Source organism: Nanorana parkeri, unplaced genomic scaffold (assembly GCF_000935625.1).
Source record: "Nanorana parkeri isolate BGI_ZX_2015 unplaced genomic scaffold, ASM93562v1 scaffold13, whole genome shotgun sequence".
NCBI lineage: Eukaryota > Metazoa > Chordata > Amphibia > Anura > Dicroglossidae > Nanorana > Nanorana parkeri.
The window spans coordinates 365437-385186 of record NW_017306281.1 but is presented as its reverse complement, the minus strand read 5'-3'; the positions used below and the strand labels follow the sequence as shown (position 1 = coordinate 385186).

The 19750-nt window shown below is 42.7% G+C and overlaps 1 protein-coding gene across 1 annotated transcript in view; it reads left to right on the top strand.

The window, feature by feature from the left end:
• The first annotated feature begins 1582 nt into the window (after positions 1 to 1582).
• The window catches only part of CAMKK2 (calcium/calmodulin dependent protein kinase kinase 2), an 87066-nt gene continuing 68898 nt past the window's right edge, over positions 1583 to 19750 (top strand). Inside the window, exon 1 of the mRNA XM_018557496.1 lies at positions 1583 to 1705. The gene's annotated coding sequence lies outside the window, so the exon portion shown is untranslated. The remainder of the gene's footprint in view (positions 1706 to 19750) is intronic.

Below are 19750 nucleotides of genomic sequence, written 5' to 3'. Positions count from 1 at the left end.
CCCCCCCCCCCGTCACATCTGAAACCCCCTTCATATCAGAGCCCCCCCTTTCATATCATAGTACCCCTTGGCGTCACAACAGTTTTCTGGGATATTGAGGTGCATTGTGAGCTCATTCATTTGGAATAGGCTGCCTAACACAGCACGTTACCGCAACGCACCCCAGCTGAAAAGAATGACCTTCACCTAATTGTACAGTAAGGAACAAAAATAAAAAGATTTCTGAAAATCACTGAGGAAATTGCTACATTGTAGCCAAGGAGCATGAAGGATGCACCGATACCGGATTTTCGGTATCGAGTGCCGATATTTCTTTTTTTGGTACTTGCTGATACTGAATACCGATACCGGCTTCCGTGGGCCCGGATTATCAGGAAGCTGGACAACGGGTCACGACCTGCCGCTCGGCTTACCCATTGTCTGGGAAGCCCGTGTTCGTTTGAAGCCAGTGTTCACCGATGCCTGGCTTCCTGATTGGCTGGGAAGCCGACTCCATGCTCCCTCGCAGCACTGTTGGTATCGGGGGTAAGTATCGTAGCATTTGAGTGAGTACTCACCCAAATACTCTGTATAGGCACCGATACTACTATCAGTATCGGTGCATCCCTAGTTCTTAGTGACTGTTTGTGTATAAACATCATTACTATAGCTCTTAACTTCATGAGATAAAAAGCATAAGTATGTACGCAAAGAGCAACCCCATATCCTCCCCCTATGTCCCCATTTATACCAAACATAATTGGTGATTGGTCCCTATGATGAGGCAGCCTGATGTTGTTGCCTCAGAAGACATCTCTTGGGGAAGGGGGGGGGCGCGCCAGGCAGAGTGGCATGGCACAATGTTTGCAGTGTGCCTGCCGCCTCCTTTCCGGCCAGAGCATCCCTGGTTGCTAACAGTTGGGTGGGGAGATTTGTAAGGACCATACACATCTCCCCGTCCAGCTCTTAGCAACCTGGGATGCACTTATTAGCGTCCGGCCGAGCTCCTGGCAACCAGTGACATCACTGGTTGCCAGCCGCTTGGTGGGACGCCACAACCCCCTACTGGCCACCACAGGTGGAAAAAAAAAGCTAGGGACGCCCCTGGTTGAAATGTCTGTATAGCTCAAGCTGTTTAACAAGGACAGTCCCTCCAAATAAGGGAACACATGGTAGCTGTGCATTACTGTTCACTTCGAATGTGACATTTTACATTGTGTTATGTGCACAATGGGAATTTCAGGCAGAATCTGGAGCAGTTGCCAATAGTAACCAATCAGCTTTCTCTTCAGCTTGCTCAGTTAAGCGTTGAGAATGAAAGGTTGGTTGTCATACACAGCTGCTCCAGATTCTGTCTCCTCCAGTCTTAGTAAATTCCCTTCACTGACATGTCACCAGCACACCAGAAACATGAGGCAGAGCTCCTCCATCACTGACATGATAGGACCGTTTCTAACGCTGCCTCCCGAAAATCGGCAAGTGCACAGGTACCCGCCCACCTCGCCTCCAAACACAGTGATTGGGCCAATCAGAGGAGCCCTTACATGCGCGCACATCTGGGCCATTCACAGGCACGCTATGAGCGGGGACGGAATGGGTGGACGGCTGTATGGGGGAAGTGCGGGCCAGCCAATCAGGAGGCGACTTTCTTGAACTGCTGGAACATCTGCCTGGGCTCGATGTGCTGCTCCTTGTAATCCGCTGCTGCCAGTCATCCGGGAGGCAGGTAAGAGCATGCAGCGCTGCCGCTACTCTTCGCTTCACCATCACATCCCATTGCATGGCCAGTGTACTGATGAACGATGTGCCCAGCCTACGACCACATCCTCCTAGGCTTAGTCTGCCAGATGACATAGGATGGTCATACACGGGCAGATGTCTCACTGAGAACCATGGGTGCTCGAACATCTCACCAAGTCATGTGTTGCAATGGTCTTGATCGCTGGGTCAGAGATTCACTTAAAAAAACCCAATCGCTTCGTACGATGACAGTTCTTCTGATGATCGTCACGACCTGTAACACCACTTGGTAGTCTCTAGCAATTCGTAAAACGCTCTCATCCCTTGGTGTTCTTTTATTCTATCTTATTCTATTGCCCATTTATAGTGCACCAAGGATTTTCGCCAGCACCAAAATCCCCCGACTTCTCTGTCTTAGGGTTACCATAGACATCCCCATCAGACCGTACAATCAACTTTAGATTGACCAAAATTGCAAAATGAGGATTACCTTACCTACCCAATCAATTTGTGTGCAATCAGACAGGCAGCTGCACTACATAGTTTTTGGTAGATCTCAGGATCACCATACACGTGGCAATCTGACCATACAATCTTTGTACGATCATCTTTAGATTTACCAAAGCTATGCAATATAAGGACAAACCTAATCTGACCAATCAATCTGTATCCAATCAGACAGGCCCTTGCTCCACATGCTTATTGGTCGATCTAAAGAAGATTGTACAATCAGATTGTAACAAGTGTGGTAAACTTAAGACTGACCATGCACTATGCATTCTGATTGTACAACCTCCTTTAGATCTACCAACAACTATGGGTCTGCCAGATGTAATACTTCGTTTGGTCTTCATATTACAAAATGTTGGTAGCCCTAAAGGAAATTGTACAGAGATTGTACAATCAGATTGTATAGTGTATGAAGATTGAAATGTTTGTTCTGCTTTATGTCCCATTTGCAGCATCATTCTATGTAACACAATCATCCTGCACAGGGCTCCATCTGGCAACACGTGACATCCTGAGCTCATGCCTTTTATTACAGACATTTCTAGAGCACCATTCATTTACACAGTCCACATCAGTCCCTGCTTCCAAAGAGCTTACAATCTAAGGTCCCATTTGCACATACACTGGCCAATTTAAACAGGGGCCAACCAACCTACCAGCATGTCTTTGGAGTGTAGGAGGAAACCCATGCAAGCACATGCAGATAGTGCCCTGGCTGGGATTTGAACCCAGGACCCCAGTGCTGCAAGGCAGAAGCGCTCGTGTTCAATCCAAATCCAATGGAAAAGCTCTTCCCCCTTTTTTTTTTCCTGAAATACCCGAGAGATGCACAGATCTGTGAACAAGGATTGTGGGATATGAGCCGTCGTGGGAAAGCGGTGACTGGTACCAGCAGTATTATTGGCGTGAACTTGCTTGGACAGGTTATCGGTTGCTAGGAGCCGGCGGCGTGCTGGAGGTGGGTGATACGGATGGGCATGGCTGTCCTGTCTGAGGACTAATAGGAAAAATACAGGCAGAGGCTGAATTCAGTGGCGTCTATGTATGTGTGTTGGGGGGGGGGGCTCACAGGAAGAGCTATAATAGGAATGTGAACTGCAGAAATAGATGCAGAACAAACACCAGAGGAAGCACACAGCGCTGGGAATCTCCTTGTGACAAGCTCTGGACATTTTCCATCAGTGATAAGGCTGGCATGCATGGTGTACACAGGGCTCGATCTCTCCTAGAGATAGGAGGAACCGCTAGAGCGGTCAGGGTGTCCAGAGATGGGAGATGACGGTTGTATGGCAGCAGATGATAAACCCGTGGAAGGATCAGATTAGAAATCCGGAGAAAGGAAGTGTCTGTGCTGCCGGCGGCAACATAGAAAATCGGTAGCTGAAACTAGATTGATGCTACAACACAGACAGGAATTTTCCTTCAATTGTTTAAATAATCCACCAATCGTACACAATGTACAATCTGTGCATACACGGGGAATGTGGTCTGTTGTGCCACGATGAATCCTTTATCATACAACGACAAATATTGCATTATTAGAAGTGTAACAGTCAGGTGACAGCCATCTAATGATTACAGGGACATAACATCTAGGCATCGAGAGATCTAATCCGCCAGTGATGGGAGAATGTCAAGCTGTCGGATTCTTAGTATTCAGAGCTGATCACTTCATAAATTAGTATTTGTGCTTATATGTTATTTGCTGGGGAAATGGTTAAAGGGAAAAATACAATAATAATAATAACAGAAGGAAGGTCTTATTTTCGGGGAAACAGGGTACAGTGCTTTACAGCAATCTTCGGGGTCCTGTTTGGCGCTGAGCTGTGCAACTTCCCTTCTGTTGTGAAAACACAGGGGGTTGCTCACTCATCACAGCAGTTATTCAGAGAACAACTAGTTCTGATTGGATGAGGGGTGGATCATGACGTCGCCATTCCTCATTCAACCAGGCCATGCTTTGTATTCATTGAAATAAATACTAGGCATTCTCTGAATGGCCACTGTGCCAAGCAAGAGACCCCCTGTGTTTTCATAGCAGGGGAAGCCACTCAACAAAGCGCCATACAGGATCCAGAAGATAGCAGCCAGCATTGTAGAAGCTCCACCTAATAGAGTGCTTTACAGGGGCTGATCAAGTATGTCATATGTATACTTAAAGTGGGCCAAGTTGGACCAATGTAAGTTTACATAATACTTTATACCTGGAGTTCAGCTTTAACATTACATACTGGGAAAGCTAAATAAGATTGTTCTAAAATGGTAAGCAGCAATTAAATGTTTAAATGTTCTTTAAAGTGAGTGTTTTCATTGGCGATCAAAATAATTTTAATCGATCAAAAAGTTTAACGATTAATCTAGAAATAAATCTTTAATTTCCACAGCCCTACAAGAAATGCAAAAAATGTTTTAAGTCCCCCACGTGCACGCACATACACACACCAACACGCGTCGGTGTGCCTACGTGCGAAAACAACAATTGCGCTACACATGTTACATATCGCCGCAAACGTCGGAGTGGAAGCAATAATTGTAGGGCCATCAATCACTGTTAGCACTAAACTGATGAGCCATAAAAGCGTTTGAAATGTTCCCTCTATGAAATTTTGGGTATTGACTTTTTTTGCGACTTCACAGGCGAACGCAATTTTAAGGCTTGGCATGTTTGGTGTCTATTTACCCGGCATGACCCCGTCTTTCATATTGAAAAAAAAATTGGGTATTATGTTTCTGTGCACTAAATTTTAATTTAGTTTATTTTTTCCTAAAAATAATGATTTGATAAACATTTGCGCAAAAACTGTGTGACATAAAAAATTGCAACTAGCATTTTTTTATTCTACAGGTCCTCTGCTTTCAGAACATATATCATTGTTTGGGGGTCTGAAGCTGTTTTTTAGCCAAAAAAGTTATATTTTATCATGTGTGCACAAATAGTAAGAAAATGCTCCGGACAGCAAGTGGTTAAGGAGTATTGGCGACCCGACTCCTGGGATTTGTCCAGCCCTGGATTAAACAGTCTACATATTAGGTGTAGGAATTGAGTACATTTTTGGGTGGCTTTGAAATGTAACTAGACACTTTTTACAACTCTAATGTCTGTTATGAATCTCATAAAAATATAGAAAAATTCTTACTGAGTCATACCAGGATTTGGTCCTTTTTTTTGTTACATTTACAGTGGGTTTAATGTCTGAATGTATGTATCAGTGAGCGTCCATTAAGCGGTTGGTAAAGTCACTGTGAGCTCTCTTCTAATCTGTCTGCTTAGCCTGTATTTAGTGTTTATCCCACTTCCCGTCTTATAATAAAGTAATGTACTTGTTGATCTTTGAATTGTGCTGTGCTGCATTTTAACCCTGATAGTAGATTGGTGTCCTAATGCGCTTCTAATTTTATATAGTGACTGTTACGGCCATGTAATGCGCTTCTAATTTTATATAGTGACTGTTACGACCATGTAATGCGCTTCTAATTTTATATAGTGACTGTTACGACCATGGCATGTAGCTTTAAGAATGGGAGAAGAACTGTGCGGGCGGTTCAATAAAGGTGAATTTATACCAGATGTGTTGGGGCTGCAACGTTTTTTCCAGGGCAGCCCCAACGGAAGACAAGGCAATTTGTCATTTTTGCCTTTTCACAGATGGGCACAGTTCACATCACCACCTTGCAGCGGAATGCAGTGGTGTGCACTGAAAAAAAGTACTGCATGCAGTAGGGATGTTCAGATACCAGTTCAGATACCAGTGCTGATACTTGGCATTTTGCCAAGAACTGGCAGGGTTCCAGCAGTTGCAGCTGTGACGGGGCCCTGCCGCCCCAACACTGTCCTGAAATTATTAGTCTGTATTGTTTTAGAAAAACTGTCACATGACAATAAAATAAAAGGTATCAGTAATTGGTATCTGTATTACTTGGACAAGTATCAGTACTTGTCTGGAAAAATGGTATCGGTGCATCCCTAATAAATATATATGTATATATATATATATGTATATAAAACAAATCATACATTAAAACAGGGATGCACAAATCCCAGGAGCTCCGTATGCTGCTTAAAAATGACACCTGCCTCCTAACTTCTGAATTTTTCTCTAGTCTAGTCTTGGAGCTTGAAAAGTATCTGTACATGTACTTGTACCAAGTATTTTACTTGGTATCTGAACATCCCTAGCATGCAGGTACAACCACCTCTCACCATGCTGTGCCCATCAGGGCCGATGCTGGGATTTTTGCCTAGACAGGCAAAGTTGCACTTTTACTGTATAGTGCTATTGTTGCAATACATTCATAAAGAAATACCGCCATATTAGCGTAAACCTGCATCAAATTAATGACAACCCTTCAACGTTTTCATTGTTAGCTCTGACACATGCAATAAATTCAAGTGAATTCTTATTTGCGACACCTTTACTGTATGGCGCTATTGTTGCGACAGATTCATAAAGAAAGACTACTAATCAGTGATAAGGAAGGTGGAGGTAAATAAGAATACCTCTTCCACGTTGAAGTACATTTTTGGTGGCGTCGCACAGGTAATTATTGTGTCCCACCTTTGAGGCAATTCAGCAACAAAATTAGTCTCCCAACTTCTCTAAGTTGCTTCTCTGCCTGTAAAACTCCACAACTTTGCAGGAGAAATGATTGCGACACTTCTTGTGGCCGATTCATATACATCTTACCATCATGTACATGAATCTGCAAATTCTGCCATTTGTCGCACTACCTCAATACTTATTTCTAAAGAGTATGAATGACAATCTGTATGAACTCCAGGTTGTATATTCTATACTGAACTCTAAAAATACTTAACATCAAGAGTAGGGCTTATGAGTGAGAACTGGATCAGAGAAAACAGGACTTGTTGCTCATAGGTATCAGAAGCCTATTTATATGAATGTTAAATTATACGTAAACCTTTATTTTCATTTTGAATAGAGTAAGGAAGGGTTAACCATGCCTGTTGTTTTTGTCATAAATGTCCCTCTGAAGAGATTTCCCTTCACTTCCTGTGTCATAGCCACAACAGAAAGTAAGAGGAAATCTCTCCAAAGTGAGGGACGTCCCCTCTTAGACAGCTGTCACTAGATCTAGTGTCCTAGCACTAGTATTTTTGGTCACTTTCACGCTCAGTTACAATACTCACCAGGACAAAAAGAGAGGGTGAATCTCCCTAAAGCGGACCAGACAGTTGTGATCACTCACCACTCTATCTTAATATTAAGGGCCCATTCACACTAGCCTCATGCTAAAACGATCAGCCCATGGGCTAGAGTCCATTGTGTGCCGGGGATGAGGGGCAGTGCCTTGTGTTGTTACAATGCAAGGCGCTGTTTGCCTTTATTGAAGTGTCAAAGTGACATTTCATTCATTCCTATACACCTCAGATATTCTGTTCTTCTTCAGATCTAGACGGATGCGGAGGCAATCCATCAGCCCATAGACTAACATTGAGCTTCTGATCAGGCTTGCCTGAAAAACTGATAGGCGGATCTGATCAGAACGCCACGTGAAAAGTCATTTTATGCAGGAAGGTCCCTATAGGAGGATGATGGCTTCTTTTCTACTACTAGCCCAAAACTATAGGCCACATTCATTTTTTCTGAAACGTTATGTTTAAAACAAGTTGGAAAAAAAAAAGAGATAAGTAGCGTCTCACTCTACATATTCCTTACTGTGTTTTCCCTGCAGGTCTTCATTAAATATGCAAATGTATATTACAATATAGAATCCTTTTTAGTCTTACTAATTTGTGCAGTGTTAACATGTAGGATACCAGTGTGATTTCTGTTGTCTAAATAAGTGTTATTCTTAAAATGATTCCTAAAAATCAAAGGTTAAAGACTGTTTTTTGGCCTAGGACAGAGGTAGCCAAAGTTGGGCTCTCCAGGTTAGATGAAACTACAAATCCCATCGCATCTGGCTATACTAGTCATGCCTGTGGCTGTCAGAGTTGTGCAATGCTTAATGGGATTTGTAGTTTCACCACAGCTGGAGGGCCAAATTTTGGCTACCCCTTGCCTAGGATACCAGTAAAAAAAGCACACTTAGCTACATTTCCCCATCACCCCAAAGATTTTTATGTTTTCCATGTAGTAGTGGAAGGGTTTGAAGAAGTAAGGATTAGTTCAAGAAACCAGGCGGCGGGTAATGACATGCCCGGGAAGCCGGCTCCATGCTAGCGGAAGTACTGGTATAATATCGGTACTCGTACCCGATGCCGAAAAACCGGTATCGGTGCATCCCTGAAGATTATGATTTATACATATATCTGTAACTACCGAGCAATGAGTGATCTGAAAAGAAGAGTGTTAGGTTGTTAGACCTAATTATTTCTTATGGATATACTCTAACAATGGTGCTTATATTTATTTCTTTTGATAAATCAGTGTTTCCTGTTTATAATTGATCATGGAGGTTGTTATTTAGACCTTAAGAATTGTTATTGGTGAAAAGAATTATTACATTGTGGCATAATTATAACTAATGCATTGTGTACATGACCTGTATAAGGCCCCTTTCACACAGACGCCTTCAGTTCCGATCAGCAAGGGGTCCATGCACGGATCCACTGCTGATTGGAGCAGTGTGAATGGATGTCACTATTGTGACATTGTGTCCTTGCAGTTTTTTCCCCACTGAACTTACCGGACCCATGTTAGGTCTACACAGAGTCTGATGTAAACGGACATGTGTCAGATAACCCCGATCTCTCACGATCACCAAAACGAAACTCTGTTCCATTTTTTTTTTCTGGACTTAAGGTGCCCATACACTGCTCGATTCTCGTACGAGAATCGGGCGCAAACCCGCGATCGTACGAGAATTGAGCAGTGTGAACTAAGACGTGCGACCGTTTCTACTGTACGGTCGCACGTCTTTTGTCGAGCCAACATGTTCGAAAACCTGCCGAGAATCGTACGATTCTCGGCGGGTTTCTAGCCTGCTCGTCCGATAGCTGCGGAACGGGCCGGTGTGCGCACACGCACACTGCCCGTTCTGCATTGACGTCATCGGAAGCCCGCCCCTCAGCGGAGCGGGGTTTCGATGATCGCAAGTACGATCTGCCCGTCCAAGGTGGGCAGATCCTACGGGTTTTCAAGAAGCATACGACCATCGCAAGACAAAAGTCTTGCGATGGTCGTAAGGTGTATGGGCACCTTTAGACGGATTTGGGGGCAATCAAATGTAAACTGATGCAGGTTTGTTAAAATCCAGCTGCCCATAGATTAACATTGGCATCGGAAGCCCGCTGAGGGGCGGGCTTCCGATGATCGCAAGTACGATCTGCCCGTCCAAGGTGGGCAGATCCTACGGGTTTTCAAGAAGCATACGACCATCGCAAGACAAAAGTCTTGCGATGGTCATAAGGTGTATGGGCAGCTTTAGATGGATTTGGGGGCAATCAAATGTAAACTGATGTAGGTTTGTTAAAATCCAGCTGCCCATAGATTAACATTGGCCTTCTGATCAGATCCTCCTGAAAAATTGAGAGGTGGACCTGGTTGGACAGCCCGTCCGAAACGGGCCTAAGTATGGCAACCGATCAGCTTCTCTCTTCAGTTTGCTCAGTTAAGATTTAAAAATGAAAAAGAGAATCTCTTGGTTGACATGCACCCTGCTCCAGATTTTGTCTGCTCCAGTTTTGATAAATTCCCCTCATTGTGGTTTCATTGTGATATAGGGGTTTGCAAACAAGGTGTCTGAACGACTATGCAAGTGCTGGTGGTTCAACCAACGTTATTGGAGTTTTTTTTTTTTTTTTATAAGTGTTTGATTATATGATAGATGTGTGAAGCGATGTCCATGGGGCAACTTCCGTTTTTTGAGGTGTTTAAACCATAGAATGAATTAATGTGTTACTTTTGACGAAGAGCAGGGATGCCCAAAACTCTAGTACATGCTGTCCACTTCTTTTGTAGGGGTAAATAAAGAATGTAAAGGGTTTGAGCCATTTGGAGTGTGATGCCCCTGTTTTTTTGGATATATATTTAGGCTGCAGTTGTAATTTTAAATATACCATTGTTCATCCGTTCTTCATAGTCAATTTGAACTTTGTATGTACTGCTGAAACATATTATTTTTTGCTGATCACATTACCTAAACATTACTATGATAACATACAGAGGTCCTTATAAAACTAGGAGTAAAGCTGTTAGCAATTTCTTACTGCAGCCAATCAGAATCCATATATCATTCACCCAGCTGCCATTTGATTGGTTGTTATAAGTAGCTGCCCTCTTTTCCTTTGCTTTAGTTCTATGCTACAGTCACACTGGCCTCCTGTGTTTGGTTTATTTAAGCGCAGGAGAAATTATCTGGGAAGTACTAACGAACAGATCAAGTCCTCCAGCATTTAAATGTTAATTCGTTCAGAGTATCTAATGCGCCCCCGCATACACAGAATTCTATTCTCTCTTAATGCAGCTACACTGAATGCATCTGAATGAACTTAAACACAAAGTGGGAATTATACCATTAAAAGTTTAAATATGAACTCCTATATTTGCCTGTATGTCACCGCCAGTGTGAAGGAGGCCTTATAAATCTCATTATCTCCTTTTTATTATGGTGTGAAGTTATCTTCATCCAAATTGGATATGATTCAGGGATGCTGTGCTTACCTGGAACCGGGAGGATGGAAAGCAATGGTGTGGGAAGCTGTTTGCACTGCGTGGGCTGATAACTGCGTTTGTTCTCATTTGTTCCTCTGCCAACTAATGTAGCATATGTCAGATGAATCCTGTTTGTTAAAACTACGAATGTGTTTATTGGACGATCAACAAAAGGGCTGAGTATGTTGATATTCCTCATGAAAGGTTTCAGATAAGCATTGCCCACACCGCTTTTTACAGTTTCATTGAATTTTAAGAGTAACAAAGTTTTCATTTGAGATATTTTTAAGTCTACTTCAGGGATTGTCTGGGACCTCATTGCACGGCCCGTTTCTGTCACCATCAATGATAAAACGGTTCCTGTGATCATCTGGGAGTTGTTAGGTCATTGGGCAGCCAGCTTCAGCTTTGTGCTGAGAAAGTTGCTTATACTCATTATTTTCATCCTTTGAGAAGTCAGTGCTTGGGAATTATGACAGTCATTGTCAGATCATAAATTTAGCCTCCGTTCGCACCTCTGCGATGCGACATCGCAGGAAAATTGAACGGTGCGCTTGAGGTGCGTTGCGGTAAAAGGCCTACTTATTAGTGTAGAATGAAATGGCTTCATGGTTCTGTAAAGCTGACCATATACTAAGCAAATTTTTGCTAGTTCATCAAGAACCAGACAAAATTCGACAAGTAGGTGGCCCAGTTGGCATCCTTCCACCCAGCATCGATCACAAAATGAATGGAGGCAGAAAATCGTCTACATTCACTGTTCGGGTATTCCTACAGCAGCACACCCGTAAAATACAATAGCCACAGCGGTAGATTAGTCCATCGATGCTGTTTAGAGTAGATGGAGGAATACGTAAAACATTTTTTGTTGTTCAGCCTGCAGGCTGATTGAATATAACCTAACAGTGTATAGCCAGCTTACAGGCGGGTTCAAGAAAAACTGATATTTCTATTTTATGTGAATATCTCTTGGGGACAGCAAGATATCTGCAGCCAAGTTTCTTGCTCTGTCTAGCTGCAATGAACCTTATGAAGGGGTCTACCTCACCACATTCTGCATTTATTTTGAAGTGCAGGAGAAGGACTTGACTTCAAAACTGTCGTGGAGGGGAGAGGGACATAGCTAAGAAGTACCGATGCTTGGGCCACCAGAAATATAGCCAGTGGGTTATAGTCGGATGACTGAAAAATCATTTCACTGTGCAGTTTACTATGCTGTACTACTAAAAGCAGATGTGACGTTCATTAATCTGGAGGATAATGTGATGAAAACACTGTAAATTCACACTGCTACATATGTGTCAAGGTGTCTGTACTGGTTTTAGTAATTAAAGCCTGCAAGTATTGGATCTTTCCATTGATGGCCACTTAAGCAGGGATAGACATATACCAGCCAGGAGCTGAATTATTTCAGCCTTTTTATTGTCTTGTATTAGACAACATGTCCCCAGGCTGCAAGAGTCTTCCTGGTGCTTATATTTTATGAAAAGTGCTACAGGGTGTCCTCACAATTCTACATCAGTTTGTACATCATTAAAAACAAACTCCAGGCAAATGTTTCTTAAACCTTGCAGTGGGGTTACCCCCCACACTGCAAGGGTTAAGTTCTCGTTTTGGTCTAGGTGCAAAAATAACAAAGTTATACTCACCTGAACTTTACAGCACTCCCTCCAGCCTCTCTACTCCTCCATTGCAGTGGTGGTACGTCCCTCAGCGTCCTCATGTATAGGCTATGAGGACTCATGGGACCTTAGACCTTTGGAGCAAAAAGTCTGAACAATGCACATTGCAATGCATTGTTTTTTATGTTTAGATCGGTTCTGCGCGTATTCCTACGGCCTAAGAAGGAAGTACTTATCTTTGGTTGTAGAAAAAAAACATTGTACGATTGTCAAGTAAATCAATTCTCTTCATCTCCCATTACTGCCTGTCAGCTCCTTCCATGCCAGCAGCCCGATTTGTGGGTGTTCTTGTTAGCTAAAAGCTGAGCTCTGTTACTCCTGACCCTTTTGCTGTGGCGGTGCCTCCCGGGCCTAGTGCGACAGAGTAAACGGGGAACACAAGCTGAACGAGATCAAGGGCACTAGACTCTGTCAGGAGATGTTGACCACGCTGACTCAGCAGCCAGACCACCTAGAAATATGGGACAAATTCACTTTGTACACGGCAGGAGGGAGCCAAGAAAAGTTTAGTGAGCCTTTTTCTTTTCACGGGTTGTAAACTTTTACATGGCTTCACAGTAAAGATCCCAAAGCCATGCTCATGAGTTTAGCCCTTCCTACCTGAGGCACAGGACAACAGTTTGCCGGGATGATAAATACCTATGATTTCAGAAGGAGTGCATGATTACCATTTTGTCTATAAGATATGCGTTATCTGGCTACCGTCATTGGAAAGAGTCTGTCATTGATGTTGGAATTTGCCACTGATAGGCTATGGTACTCCTCATAAGAGCTGCATTAGGGTGACTGCAGTTTACCTAATTAGCTTATGAAATGCTGTATATGCATGCCATCTAATGTGGGCATTGGGCAAAAATCAGGCCCCAGGTTAAAAAACAGATTTTATTGCATACTGTCACAGAACACGTGTTTTATAAATGATATAAATCTATTTGTAAAATGTTGTTGATGCCATTGCAGTGTTTAGAAAAGCTTCTCTCGCCTATTGTTTGTTACTTGGCCGGTGTATGCGTGTGTTTGGTCTAATTATTTAAAAAGCTCCCTGTCCTCCTCACAGGGGTCTTCCTGTGGTAGTCCAAAGGACTGCGGTAATGCAATAGAGGCATTCTTTGTGTAGACTGTTTTGATTTCATTCCAGAGTTGAAGAATGTGCTTTGTGATCATCAGTGTAATTAAATATAGATATTTTGGCCTGGAATCTCACTTCTGTTTCGTGATCCTTGATACATACATTTGCAAATACCTGTGAATCAACGCTTTATTTGAGGGTCATAATTAACCATTTCTGCCTCTGTATGATTTTCTAATTTGTTTATTTTTCACATACTGTAATTATTGTTTGGTTGGTTTCGGTAAAGCATTCTTCATCTATTTCTATTTTCTTCTAGTTCTCTCAGGTAGTGAATAGGTTAAAATGTGGGCTCTAACAGTGCACATTTCTGTATTTGATGTGAACCTTTTCCCTTCTCGCCAGAGATGAGCTGCTTGCAAGTGCGAGGAGCTGTGAATTCTTGTGCGCTCATCTCAGAAATCTGAATTCATGCCACACTGTAAATGTGCATTTAATGAGCCAGAGGATGAAAGAGGACAATGGATACAGTAAGGAGAGGAGCCAAGGGTCAGCTGTACGATGGATGTCAGTTTCTTCAGCATCTCTCTTATCTCACAGAAAGTACACAGTTTCAGTGTTTAATGAGGGATACGCTATGTCATTAGTTAAGAGTTCAATCATTTTTAGGCTGTAAGAAAAGGATGTACATACTATGCAGGATTTCAATAGCATGGGTTATACTTTTTTTTTTTTTTTTAAGCATGGGTTATACTTATGCTGTATTTTACAGCCTACATAGAGCCATTGAGCCACTAACTCTCCCAAAAATGATTGCCTTCTAACAACCCCACAACATTTATACAAACTTACAGGACTAATTTGGTCAGAAGCCAATAAAACAATGGTAAGGAGCAGCAGGGTCGCTGGTCAGGGTCAGGAAGGTGGGATGCTAGTGCTGGAACTAGGGTAACAACAAAGAAAAGTATATCCAATGACTGGTAGCAATGTCAAGGGGAAGGTGGAGAGCCAGAGATGGTGGTCTGCAAGAGCAGAGGTCAACACCAGAGGATTAGTCAGGAGCATGACAGACTGAGTATAAACAGACACTAGAGAGAACAAGGAGATAACAGTTAAAAATATTGTCACCAGTAGTTGGGGAAAGACTGTCATCATGGGCAGGGCCCGAGGGGTCTTCACCAGAGACTATAATTGTGGAGGATTGATTTGCAGGTCGCTTTCAGTATGCTGACAACAGTCATGGACAAGATTACAGGAACCAGAGCTTACTAGAGAAATAACCAAGGGCAGCAGAATTTTGGAAGTTACAGCAAGAGGTAGAACTGTGGCAGAAGTAACACAAGCAATGACCATGGTGGGTTCACAAGGAGACACATGGAAGTGACAGACAAAAGGAGTTTAAAAATGGGTGTAAAGAGGCGGGTAACGATCAAATACCAGAAACGGGCTAGAATTAACAATACAATAGGCTATAATCATCAATACTGATGGCAGCTGTTTGTGGGTAGATTGTCGGAAGAGGAGGAGTGTTTGTCCATAGTTTGACTGAATGTACGCTATAATTAAGCACAAGTTTGCACATATAAGAGAAGCCCTCTTAATGCTTCCTGAAAATGCCTATTTGATATTAATTAAATAAGAAGTCGCATACATATATTTGGAGTGCCACTATCTTTTCATTTGTCGACATTCACCAGAGGCGAGCTGGCTTTGCACCAGTCAGGTGAAGAAACATATACTGACCTGGAGCACCATTGCTTTTCGGATTGCAGTATGAATCTCCTAATCAAATACCAGATAGTATGAAGGAGACACATAAGACATAGTTGCCAAGGATGAATGAATAAAGTTTCAGGAAAAACAAATGACTAGGCAAAGTGCTCAAGAGAAGGCAGAAACCAAACTTAAACAAGGGTATTGAAGAGAAGGAGTCCAAAATCAAAGATACCAGGCAACTGAGCCACAAGGCAAAGTACTGGGATTACAGACGCTACACACACTGAAAGGTCTAGTTTTCTAGCGCCAAGCTTAAAGTGACATTAAACCCTCAGATTTTTTAACATAAATCAATACTGTAATGTGTGCCTTACTGTAATCCATGGTTGTTTCCCTTCTCTTTGCTGCTCTTCCTTTTCAATCTGTATCTGTTCTCATGCTGGGCAGAACTTCTGTTTTGCAGCAGACTGCCTTGTCTCTGAAATGGATACATGGTGTCTGTGTGTAGGTTTGCAACCTGAGCCAGCACTACAGGAAGAGGCAGTCAGCTGCAAAGGGAGGTTCTCCCCAAGCATGAGAAGACATGAGGATTTAAAAGGAAGAGCAGCAAAGAGAAGGGAAACTACCATGGATGTCAGTTTCTTCAGCATCTCTCTTATCTCAAAGAAAGTACACAGTTTCTGTAAGGCACATATTACAGTATTGGTTTATGTTAAAAAATCTGAGGGTTTAATGTCACTTTAAGGATAGATACCACTCAATACCTCTGGGCAGAGTACCAACAAAACACGGGTGTGAGCAGACGGCTGACTGATGAGTAGAGAGTTTTAAGTGTAACACCTAAGAATAATAGGCAGTTTAAACCATTCTGTATTATGCCTTCAAGTCTCCCTAGATTACTAGTCTGTGTAAAATGGCTTGCTATATACTCCGTTTCTTGCTGGCCCAAATAAAACTAACTAAAACGAGTAAGGCATTAGTATAATTTGTTATCAATGGAATAGGAAGTGAGCATTGCTACATAACAGTTGCAGAAAGATGATCATGTGTATGACAGTTTGTCATGACAGCCATTCTGAAGCTTTTATTGTCAGATGACTTAAATACTTTTTAAATAATAAAGGTGGTTATGCAGTGAATGTTGTACCTACAAGAGTTCCTGAATAAAAACAACTACGTCACTTGATCCCTGGAAGTGAGTGGTCAGAGTTCATACTGGTACTTTCAGCGGAGATCATGTGACCAAATGCCGGGCTTTTTGTTATGTGACCAGCAGAGCAGTTTTTTTTTCTTTCTAAAAATGTATTTCAGACATTCTATTACTTCTATCTACTATTATAGAGTGGAAACCATTATCTGCGTGCCTCTTTAATTCACGTCTACTTTGTTAATAAGGACTTCGCTTTCTTGACTTGTTTGGAAAGTCCAAGGAAGCTTAGTCCATTCATGTGGATACAGGCTTTATTATTTTGTTTAAGGTTTTGTGTATTATTTCATTGGAATTTCTTGGCTGTATAGTACCAGCTTGTACTAAATAATAGGGTCACCCATACTTTGTTGTACATGAGGTCACTTGTAGTCACAGAATGACACAGGTGGCCTGGAACGCATTAGATGACACTGGGGTGCACAGGAGGAACCTCATAGTAACAGGGCAGGTAAGTACAGCGCTGGCGCTCAGGCAAAGTGTAACAATGTATTGCTTGAACGCTGAGGCACATGCCTTCCAAGATCGAAGCTGCGTCAGTCAGGAGAGCACTGGCACTCTGAGTGAAACCGGGAAGTGCCAGCGGCCACGTGCTGGAGTGGAAACCCGGAGCTGGATTCAGGTGGAGGTGAGTGTGACACGTACCAAGCAATTTGTAAGTGTTAAGCTGGCCATACACCTATAGATTATCTGCAGATTTTCTATGGTCAGATGGAAAAAGTGCAACAGATTCCTCCATCTAGGCTAAACTATGTGCATGGAGGAATCTCCCATTGGGCCAAGCTTCAGTATCTTGCTAGTCGGCCCTGCTGGCTCTCAAAGTACCTGAACAATCTGATTGGATGCAGGCATTATTCAGGTGTATGGGCAGCTTAACACTTCCAGGTATTTATTATCTTTCACTATTAATCTTTCACGGAGATCTCAGTATTCCCCCTACTTTTTACTTTTTTACATCTACTTCCTGGACTGGAAATCTAGTTTAGAGATGACAGAATCATTCTGGGTTCTGTGCAGTTTTCGCCTTTTTTTTTGCTTACAAATATCTGATAGATCAGGGCTGTAGCCTTTTAGGCCCCGTTCACACCAGTTGCAGTGTGTTCCGGGCCGATTCTGGCCAGAACGCACTGCCTCGCATTGCGGCCGCCTCACTTTTTAGTGGGGCAGGATGGGGCCTGGCAACCCATTGAAGTGAATGGCACCGTAGCCACGCCCTCCGGCGGCAATGTGAACGGCCTCACAGGATCGCAAGGCACATTATGCCTGCGGTCCGGTGCGATCAAAATGCTGCTAAAATTGAGCCGGCCGCAATGCGAGGCAGTGCGTCCTGGACAGAATCAGGCCGGAACACACTGCATCTGGCATGAACGAGCCCTTACTGTGGGACTTACTACAAAGTTATAATGTTGCAATCTGATCATTGAAAAGACATAGGGCTAGGTCACACCAGATGCAACTGTGACGCAGTCCATTCAGTTTGGCAGCTGCATCAAAATCGCGTCACAATGCTTTCCAGTGGGATTTCTGGTGCTCTGTTCACACCTGTGCTGTCAGTCCTGATTCAATCAGAAAAAATCCTGCTTGCCACATTTTAGCTGCATCTGATTGCAACGGAACGTATCAAAAACGCATTGGAATGCGCTGCACTGCACCTGGAAGCCCATTTTAATCTAAAAAAAAAGGATTAAAAGCGTGGCAAAACGCATTGCACTGAAGCTGCGCAGACGCACACAGTTCTGATGAAGTTATGGTGTTAACTAGCTCATAGCAATTGCTTCCTCCTGATCTGACCGATGACAGCCTAGCCAAAGTCATGTACTTGGTCCTCAAGGGACGACTTTTAGTAATAAAAGGCAGATTTTTTTTTTTTTTAAATGATGCTATTGCTGGAAGTGGTGACATATCTGCAATTTATTCATGTAGACCTTGTAAAGTAACTAAATGGGTCCACTATGTGATTTTACATGGTCATTGATGTTGAAGTGTAATGCTGGATTTGTTTTTTATTTTGCTTTACTTCTTTAGTTATTCTTGTGTTTGCTGGTCATTTGGAATACGTGCTAGGTGCCTTTAGTGTGACACCTGCTTGTAGGGGGTTCTAAAAATGTCTGCTGACTCCTAGGCTGGGCTCAATTACTTCTGAATTCTTCACAATTTTGTCTGTTTAATGCTTCCTATACTTGCTATAAATATATGTATGTACATACTCATGAGATGCAAAGCCACTTTGTAAGTCAGGTTGTTCATTGGATGGAAGGACTTTTATTTGACTATAGTTGGTCACATCTGTGCATGGAGTCTGGACTTTAAAGCAGAGTCTTATTCTGACACACAGTATGATACATTGACTGTTGAAGACTACTTTATATAGTTTGGAAAATGAAGTCAGAGTTGGAGCAGAAATCTTCCATATGACTGCTGCCTTGTAGAGATATTAAGTGAGCGTGAGGAGGATTAACTGAAGAGGATTCCTTATGATGCATTGTTTTGTTTATTGGTAACTAAAGGGAACGCAGACTTTATAGCTGAAGTTTTGTTTATTAGGATACAGCACCAATCACATTAGTTACCTGTGATGGGAAGAAAACTAAACCTTGGCTTTAATTGAATGCAAAATGGGTCTAAAATATGTTTTTATTTATTATGGTCAGGACAAAAACAATTTGAACAATTTAAAGGAGAACTATGGGGTCAGTTTTTCCCCCCATAGTTCTCCTTAGGGTAACGGGAGGACACTTGTTCGCTCACCTCCCGATCTACTGAGCCGACCTGTGACAGTCTCATTGTCACAGGTCGGCTAGAACTATGAGGTGAGTGGAAATCACTCATCTCATAGTTCTCCTTTAAAAAAAGCAAACATATTTTTTAGTCAGGTAAATGTTATATATTGCAAATGAATATTTTGTATTTTTGTAGCCAACAGGTATGGTTCTTGCTTTTCACACTCTACAGGCTTTTATAGCCCTGTTGATGAACAAGGATTAACATAATAAAGTACTCAGTGGAAAAGATTGAGAGGGTTCTCTAGACAAGTGCAGTAGATCGGGAAGTGAGTGAACACAAATCGGCGTTCTCTCACTTCTCGATCCTGTCATGGCTCTCTGCCATGACAGGGGAGTGACTGGATTCCCCCCTCCCCGCTCCGACCTCCAGCGCTGACTGGTGGAACGGACGTGGGAGGGGGCGGGTACAGCTGGCTCTGCCTCTAGATAGGCAGAGCCAGCTGTCA